The sequence below is a fragment of the Canis aureus genome, chromosome 13 (assembly GCF_053574225.1).
Source record: "Canis aureus isolate CA01 chromosome 13, VMU_Caureus_v.1.0, whole genome shotgun sequence".
NCBI classification, from domain to species: Eukaryota; Metazoa; Chordata; class Mammalia; order Carnivora; family Canidae; genus Canis; species Canis aureus.
Window position 1 is genome coordinate 50,827,317 of NC_135623.1, and position 9,831 is coordinate 50,837,147.

The 9,831-nt window shown below is 35.1% G+C and overlaps 1 long non-coding RNA gene across 1 annotated transcript; it reads left to right on the plus strand.

Annotated features, from left to right (window-relative positions):
- The first annotated feature begins 111 nt into the window (after positions 1–111).
- On the plus strand, positions 112–9,584 carry LOC144282486 (uncharacterized). Its single transcript, XR_013350920.1, has 2 exons — positions 112–234; positions 9,369–9,584. It is a non-coding gene; the product is annotated as an uncharacterized LOC144282486 (long non-coding RNA).
- The last annotated feature ends 247 nt before the right edge of the window (positions 9,585–9,831 follow it).

Consider the following 9,831-nt stretch of genomic DNA (forward strand, 5'->3'; position numbering starts at 1 on the left):
GCTTAAAAGGTAAACACTCAGTGACCACGGTTTGAACACATTAACTATGTTTGCCAACTATGTTGTGAGATGAAGCAATAGGTAAAGGGACAATTTATCCAAATAGGCAAACACTTCCTTGTTGAAAACATTACTGGTGCTGTGGGTGTCTTTCCAGCCTGCATCATGGCACAAAAAATCGCCAACTACATGAAATATCTCCTCTGGCACGAGAGTGGAGCACTAAACTCACCAGTAAGTCCCTGAGCACCTCCCTTTTCTACATTTCTGCACATTTCTGCCAAGTGTTGATTGATATTCTGCACATCTGTGATTCTTTCCAAATGTAAGCCAAATGTCGGCTAGCAGGCACTCATGATAGACATTGCCCTTCTGTGCTATATGCCATTAATATTACATGATGTACAATGGCCCTCTTTGATTATGAAATTCCCAGTAGCTAATTTAAATTTCTTCCTGGGCATGGTAATTATTATCATTAGCCTTACAATTGGATTTATAAACTTTTTAGCAACAGTGTGATTCGCTTCTTTGGTTTTGGGGTTTTGGTGTACAATTTTGAATAATGTTTCTTTTGTTTGGGTCTCTTCACCTTTAAATGACAAAATTTATCAATTTCATATTAGAAAGCATTATTTTGTGCTTGTTCAGGAAAAACTCAATTGGTTTATCAGAAAGGTCACGGTACTTTGAAAGCAATGCAAAAGCTTCTGTGGCTTCTTGCCATTCTTTAACAAAGTTTTGTAACAGACAATGCAATAGAAACTAGAGGCAAATTGATTGCTGGTCTGATAAAATCCAATTTTCACATATTCATCAAGATTCACTTGTTCTAGCATACAGTTTCACATTGATATTTGCATTGGGCTCGTGTTCACCTTACATTTATAGGGTTCTATTATGTTTATGTTATCGTTGCAACACTACTTTTACACTTAGCTACCTTTAAGCACTTGATTTATTCCTGTGAATTGGCTATCATGACATGCAATCAAAATGTAAAATTAGCAGATGTAAATAGCACACTTAGATGTATAAAATTCAATAGTCAAGGCAAAGTTCACCATGAATGGAATATTAGCTGGGATGAGCAACTTTTTAGGAACACAATAATTATTAAGTATGCAAATAGATTTCTATAAAATATAATAAATTATTCTTAACTTCCAAATTTACAAAATGAACATGAAATTGTTTCCTTGCTCTGTCCTTCTATAGATAGCCAGGAACACCAATGATCCGTGGTTTGCCTATGGGCAGCATTTTCCTATGGGGTATGATTTTGAGGTGTTGGGATGGCTACCTGCAGAAATAGCTCATCATCCAACTAGCCTGATATCCAAAATCCCCAAGTCATTTGTTATTCTTCCTACAACTACAAGATAGATCAACGATATTTGTTAAATATCATGAAGCACATAAAGCATAAAGGTAGACTGTAGATAGAGACTATATATAAAACATACAGTCTTTATCTTCCAGAGCTTCTGATTGAGACTTTACATAAATAAACACAAATAAATTGCAAGCTACCAACTGTGGTAAGTGCTGAAGGAAAACGAAAAAAGATGAGAGAGAATAATAAAGTAGGTGGGTGAGAACGGCAAGGTCTAATTGAAACTGATGGGTCAAAGGCAAGTGCTGTGTGAGCTATTTCCTTTGAGATCCTCAAAGAGGAATAATCCATGGGTACTTAGGACATGTTCTTTTTCCTGATAACATTTGTGTATTGTAGAAATAACTAAATACAGGCTAGCTTGTTCCTTCGCTCTATTACTATTATTATTAGTGCTTAACTGCCTTATGGGCACTGTTCTAGACTCTGGAGGTGTACTTGTGAATGAGCTTTTCATGAAGCTTTTATTCAGGGTCAAGATGCTACTCAGAATATGAAAAGAGAAAAATATGACTAAACTCTGGAGTGAGCCATTAGAAAAGCTTATGAAGCATCATTTCGCTAATAACACAAGATCTCCATGGGGATAAAGAAAAGTACTCTTACCTAACAACACTCTACTGTCATCTGACGGAATATTTAGATATATGTGTAAAAAAAACCCTATATATCAGTCAAAACTGGTGATCAGCAGTGTAGGAGATAAAACCCTAAAACGAAACTGGTGTACTAGGTATTATAGATCAATAACGCTACTACTAAGATCATCTGACTCCTCTTGTGATTGAAATTTGGCCTCAAGTGGAAATTGGCCTGTAAAATTATTGACAACTAAATGTTATATTTTTATGACCAATCAATAAATTGGAATTCTGGTCACACACATTAGTGTTCATGAGTGTGCTTACAATGAGTCTTTACCTGAGAGATCATAAATCACATGTGAGTCTGCCAGGCTGAAGTTTGGCCTTGGGTGAAGTGGAGCAGTCGACCACAGGTGGTGTACCCCGCTACCCATGTTGGGGTGACCAGCAGGCTTTTCCTATGAGACTCCTGGCTTTAGGGTAACTTCTCTTTCCAATCAGGAATTTTCATTAATCAAAAATCATGAGATATTTTGGAGGCACTCCATCAATAATCCCTAGGGAAGAAATAATGATTTAAAATGTGAGGTAGGAAATGGTTATTTCAAGTCTCAGAATAAACCATTTTAGAAATTGGCTGATACTACTAAGAACTGTCAGAACAGACTAGAAAATGTAGGGGAAATTGTACCTGCAACTTTTGATCCTTTTTTAAGTAGAGTTACCTTCACTATCAGTAGGAAGACGGGCTAACAGCCAAAGGAAGTCTTTTAATTAAATAAACAGACATTTCTTATTTATTCTAACAAGTTGAAATAGTGTATGAGATTAAAAAAAAACATTCAGCAGTTTGGTCTTGTCTCCCTTTTTTGTGAAATTGAAAAGAAACAAAATAAGCACATTGAATCTGGTGTAAAGGGAACTAAAGATATAGACAGTTTAATATTAGTCTTCTGAGACCAAAGCTACTCTTTCCAAGTTCAGCAGAAATACACAAACAATTTGATAAATATTGAATTATGCTTCAAGGCAATTCTCATACTTTAATATAATCTGTTTTTTAAAAATTTATTTCCTTCTACTTTGAAATAAAAGTCCATCACCAAATACAATTTAAAAAATACATTGAATTGCTTTTCATTTCAGTTTAAGAAAGAGCCCTTGCTTGTTTTTATACCATCACCTTTAGCAATTTTTCTCCTGAAAGAGAGGAAAGGAAGCTTGAATGTTTCCAGAGAAATGTAGTAAAAAAACAGGCTGCCTGTAAAGTGATGGGGTAATGTCAGCTAAATTGCACATACTACTGTCAAGTTAGGACAATGTATTTAAAGACATTAAATTAGATTATGGTAACTATTGTGGAAGTTTGATTTTTCATTTTATGGCATTTTGTATAAACTGGAGAATACTCAAACATTTGAAAACATTGATCCAGTTTTTCTATACCTTGCACATTAGGATTCCCTGCTTGGGAGAGGGGTGGGGGGTGGGGGTTGATTGTGAAAATACTGATGCCCCATTCCCACCCCTGAGATCCTAGCTCCCTAGTTGATTGTAATCTGTCATTAAAGTTAAGAACCACTGCTCTAAGATAATTGTGGTAATTTAACCATTAAACTTCTAGAAGTCTGAAATGCATTTAGGTTTAGGTTAGATTGCCAGATAAAATAGAGGATGCTTAGACAAGTTTGAATTTCAGATAAACAATAAAAACATTTTTAGTATTTGGAATATTGCATTAGACACAGTATTTTTATTTACTAAATCTGGCAACCCTAATTTTTCTTTGCTTAAAACTTCTTTGGAACAAAGCTGTTTATCCACTATTAGAGTTTCTTTAGAAAAGACTTCTCTGAGTCAGATGACAACAGCAAAACTGGGTAAACGCATCAGATGTTCTCCTGTCCTGGGGTCCTGAATCAATTCATCTCCTCTCTATACTTTCAGAGTTGTGTCCTCCTGCTTCTAATGAAGTCAATTCTTTTTGGGTTCCCCAGACCCAGTTCCAGTGTGGGTTGCGGGGAACACCACACAAAACAAGTCTGACACTGTCTACCTGGAGGCAGCATCAGATGCCACAGGTTAAGGGTCTAGTTCTGTGAGACTACCCTGTGCCCCAGTCCAGATGCCAGTGGCCAGTGAGTCCCAGGCTGGTAGCATGCTTGTGACCCACTGGCTACAGACTGGAGGCTCTGGCCACCTCCTCCTTCGGTCCTTTTAATTTGCTAGAGCGGCTGGCAGAACCCGGGGAAGCACTCAGCCTGCCAGTCCATTACAGATACAATACAGGGTACGAACGAGCAGCCTGATGAGGAGATACACGGAGTGCGGGGCAGAGGTACCGAGCTTCCATACCTTCGCTTAGCTCCCTCATTCCTCTCCCCAAACACAAGCGCCTCCAACTTCAGGTAACCATGATAGTGACTTGAAAAATAATCACTTTTCTATTTTTTCCCCTTGGTTTCCTCACCCAGGTATGTATCCATAAACATTGTAATTTGCTTATTTTTGAACTTTAAATGGAATCATATAGCATAAAAATTCTGTGTCTAAATTCTTTCCCTGAATATTTTGTTGTTGTGACTCCCTAGTATTCATCCATGTAGCAGTTTATTTGTTTGAAAATATCACTTTTTATCCTACTGTTAATGGACATTCATATTCATTTCTTTCTATATTAGGGCATAATGCTTCTGTGAACATTCTTTTTGAATATTTATTTATTTATTTATTTATTTATTTATGAGAGAGAGCACAAACAGGAGGGGCAGAGGGAGAGAGAGAGAGAATCTCAACCAGACACCATGCCGAGTAGCAGAGGTCGACATAGGGCTTGAACTCCTGAGCCTGAAATCATGACCTGAGAAGAAATCAAGAGTCAGACACTTAATCAACTGGGCCACTTAGGCGCCCCTGAACATTCTTACATATTTCTCCCGGGACATGACTGCCAACACTTCTTTATGGTATATACCTGGGAGTGGCATGACTGCATCATAAGACTTGCATATGTACAACTTTATTTTGAAATAATTGTAAACTGTTAGAAAAGTTGCAAAAATGGGGCAGCTGGGTGGCTTAGTCACTTAAGTGTTTGACTCTTGATTTCAGCTTAGGTCATGATCTCAATTTCATGAGATTGAGCCCTGAGTCAGGTTCCTCCCTGGGTGTGGAACCTATTAAGATTCTCTCCCTCTCAACCTTGGCCCCTCTCCGATCTTGTCCCCATCCTCAAAAAAAAAAAAAAAAAAAAAAGTTGCAAAAATGATAGAGTTCCCATATACCATTCACTAAAATTTCCCTAATTATAGCATTGTAAATAATCATAGTACTATTATCAAAACCAGGAAATTAATATTTATATAATAGTAAAAACTAATTATACAACTTATTCGAATTTTGCCAATTTTCCTACTTTCAGCACTTTCGTATTCTTATGTTTTAGATGTGCCCCTTGTAAAAAGTATTGATCTTTAAAAATCCAGTCACACAATCTGTCTTTTAAGTATTTAATCCATTTACATTAAATGTAATTGCTAATAGATAAGGGGTATATCTGTATAGATCATTATAAACTACCATTTTTTTAAAAAGATTGTATTTGTTTATTCATGAGAGACACGAGGAGAGAGGCAGAGACACAGGCAGAGGGAGAAGCAGGCTTCCCACAGGGAGCCTGATGTGGGACTCGATCCCAGGACCCCAGGATCACGACCTGAGCCAAAAGTAGATGCTCAACCACTGAGCCACCCAGGTGACCCATAAATTACCATTTTATTTTGTGCTTTGCATTTATTTCTTCTGTTTCCTTTTTCTCTACATTTAGGTCTTCCTTTGGGTTGATTGAGTCATTTTTATCACTTCAGTTTCCCCCATTCCTTTTAGTGTTTACATAGAAATTACAATATGAATACTTAATTTTATTGGAACCTAAAGTTAATATATTTATCTACCAGGACCTACAACACTTTTAAATCCATTTACTTTTTGTGCCCAAATAACATTTCATTATTTTAATAGATTTTAAGTCTAAGTAATTTTTCATTCCACTAAACACTATTATTTTTTGTTTGAAACGTGCAATACTTGTTCACATTTACTCATACCATTTGGCCTTTCCTCTGCCCTTTATTTCCTTTTGCCTATCAGACTCTTCCTTTCAGATCATTTTCCTTCAGTCAAAGTTGTATCTTGTAATTTCTTTTTTGGGATTTTTGCACTGGTGGTAACCTATATTTTTTGTTTAAAAATGTTTACTGGATGTATGATTTTAGATTAGCAGTGACTTTCTTTCAACATATTAAAGATATTTCACTATCTACTGGCTTTCATCATTTGCTGTCAATCTAACTGAAAATCTTTTGAATATAATGTCCTTTTTTTTTTTTCCTTCTGGCTTCCTTTAAAATCTTAAGTTTTGCTTTCTACAGTTACACTGTGTTTCCAGGTGGAGGTTTATTTTTAGTGTTTTGGGTACTTCTGGAAAATTCTCAGCCATTATCTATGCCTCATCTCTTTTTCTTTCCTCTTTAATTGGAACTATTATTAGATGTGTAGTAGACTTTACTACTCTAAGCTCCATGTTACATAAACTCTTGTTCATACTTAACACCTCTTTGTATCTCTGCATTAGGAATGATTTCTTCTTACCTATCTTCAAATGCATTAACTCTTTTTTCAACTATTTCTTTATGTTGTTAAATCTCCATTGAGTTTTTTATTTTAATTATTTTTTATTTTTACAAGTTCTGTTTTGTTCTCTTGCAAACATGCTAGCTTATATTTTATAGTTTCCTGTTCTCCAAAAATATTTTAAGCTTGTTTTTTATTTTTTAAAACATAGTAAGTAAGCATAGTAATTGTATTATCTGTCCCTGAAAAATTTGAATAGCTAAATTCAATATATGTTTTTTGTTTCTGCAGTTTGTTGTTTCTTCTGGTTTTTCTTCTTGGTGATATCCCTGTGGCACTTGGTTACTTTTGACTGTGACCTGCTTTTTGTTTTCCCTTGGAAAATTATTTTTAAGGATTCCTACAGGCCTAGAATGCTGATATCTTTGTCTCTGCCTGGTACAGAACACTATCAATTGAAAAACAGCTTAAAGGTTTTGGAACCATCTTGGTGATATACTATGATTTGCAAGCTCCTGAAGCATTCATCTGGTTAAAACATCTCAGGGATGGTTTTTATTTCCCATCCCTGCTCTGCTTAGAGCTCAGGCAACCTTCCTGCACAACTGGGGTAGGTTAACTTTTGATTCGTCCTTAGATTGAGGGAATATCCTTGGGTATCTTGACTTTAAAGGGTTTCCTTTTAGATCTTCACCTGGGCTTTGATTTCTGTTGTCCACACTCTACAAGGTCACTAAAGTGAAAGTTTTTGGGATGCCTGAGTGGCTCAGCTTTTGGGCCCTGCCTTTGGCTCAGGGCATGATCCAGGGGTTACCAGATCAAGTCTCACATCGGGCTCCCAGTAGGGAGCCTGCTTCTGTCTCTGCCTCTCTCTCTCTCTCTCTGTGTCTCTCATGGCTAAATAAATAAAACATTTAAAATAAATAAATAAAGTGGAAGTTTGCTTAATTTAGCAAATGCTCTTAAGGGGAAAGCAACTGAAGTGCTCTGCTAACATCTGAGGGGTCCTTCTCTATTTTGATTTTGGCCCAGAAATTCCTTACAGTCTCATCAGATCTGTGTTGCTTTTAAGAACTTACTTTTTGTGTAACTCACTATTTTAAGTTGTCCTTCCTTCCAGCTGGGAGGGTTGGCCTGTATAGTGTAGCCTGCCATATGATTAGAAAGGTAGGTCTTATTTTATAATTTAAAAAAGTATGTTCAACTTGTGTTTCTATCCCCTTCCTCATTCTTAATGTATTAGTGTGTGTGTGTGTGGGGGGGGGGGGGTTTAATAAGAAATTCCCAGGACATTTTTATAGTACTTTTCCTCCAACGAAACAACTTGGTCCACTTATATGTCTAATAGTTCTTATTTCATAGTTATTTAATTTCTGTTTTTATTTTTATTTGCTTTCTTATTATTTTTTTAAAAAATTCTTCCTAACTTATTGAGTTGAGTACCTCAAGTTTTCTTTTTTAAGTAATGAGTAATGAGAATATTTAATTAATAAATGTCATTTTGACTTCAACTTTGGATGCATCCCATTAGTTCTATTGTTCACATGCTCCTTTTCTGAAGGTTTGTAGTTTTGATTTCCTTTTTGCCCTAAGACTTATTTGGAATCATTTACCTCCTCCATTTTCAAACAATTCCTTTCTTCCCCCTCTTGTTTGATCATTTATTATTGATTTTGATTGTATTTTATTATTTTTTAGAGAGTGTGGCCTGTTTAGTTTCAGATTTAAAAAAAAATTTACTAAAAAAATATAAATAAATAAATGAAATTTACTGAGTTTTTGTGGCCTAATATATTTATCAATTTCAACATATATTTTACAAGTGCTTGTCAAAAAAAAGAATCATATGTAGGGTCTAGCATTCAAGATATTTATACACATAGATATTAATCTTTAAAATTATAGTCATATGAGGGATTTTTTTTCCCCCTACTTGATTTGTCAGGCCATTAATTCAGATGACATAGGGACAAAATAAGCAGCTTTTTGGGAGTAAGATGTTTAAACCTGTTCTCTTAAATTTGAAGACATTTTCCTTTACATTACTTTAGAATGCTTAATACTTTAAGTAATGATACTTAAAAGAGTAAAGCTCTTGGTTAGTGTATGTAAAAGGATTATTTTCTCTCTCAAATTTTTACTTCCTGTACCACTTTCAACACTGAATACATCAACTCTATGATCTTTCTGTGTGTTGTCTCTCCAGTAAGCAACATAAGTACATTTCTTCTTTATGCTTTAGGCTGTCGCTATGTCAACTTTTCCCTAATTAACCATATATAGAGAAACAAATGGGCAAGAATATAATCTGTAAATAGTATTTTGACTTTGGAAAGTCTAAGGTTTTTTAAAGTTGTTTAAATCATTATATTGATAGGATTGGGTTTTTTTGTAAAATGGCTTCTCATAGAAATTTTGAAAACAGTATCTGTAGTATAAAGAAGCAGAAAGAAAGATGCATATAATCCTATCACTCCAAGGCAACCATTGTTAACTGGTCTTGCTTGTTTCCTTCTATTTTTTCCAGAACTATTTTTACATAATTGAGATCAATTTTGTATTTTGAATTTTCCACTATTTGTATACTGAATTTTCCACTATTATATTTATTTTTCATTATTAAAAACTATCAGAATTGCTTAAATGCCCTGATAACATTTCATTATTTACTTAATATTCTTTTAATGTTATAATTTTCAATATCTCTGTATGAATAATGCTTTGATGGATTTCTTCTTTTCTTTGTTTTTCTTAAGTGATACAGCTGGACTTCAATCTTTTGGGTGCATCAGAAGCACTGGGAGAGCCCCGTGCCCAGAGTTTCAGATTCAGTCTGGGATGCAGCCGAAGAATTTGCACTTATAACAACTTCAAGTGATGCTGATTGTCCAGAGATCACATATAGCATCACTGGAATAGCTGTAATTAACAGGATGTATACAGATTTGCTTCAATAAATTTCTGAAAAATAATGCTTCTTCCTTCCACAGTAAGTTGTATCTTTGATATTGCAGAGAAAAAAATAGTAATACTTATCTTGGCTAGAGAAAGAAATAGTGATGTCTATTAAAAGGTTCTCTAAAATCCTTACTCACTGGCTTTTGCTACCGCATTTGCACTTACTGTGGAATCTTACTGGAACACTTATCCATTTGACCCTGGAGCTGCATCACTATACAGCTGGTCTCTTTTTTTCTTTTCTTTTCTTTTTTCTTTTGT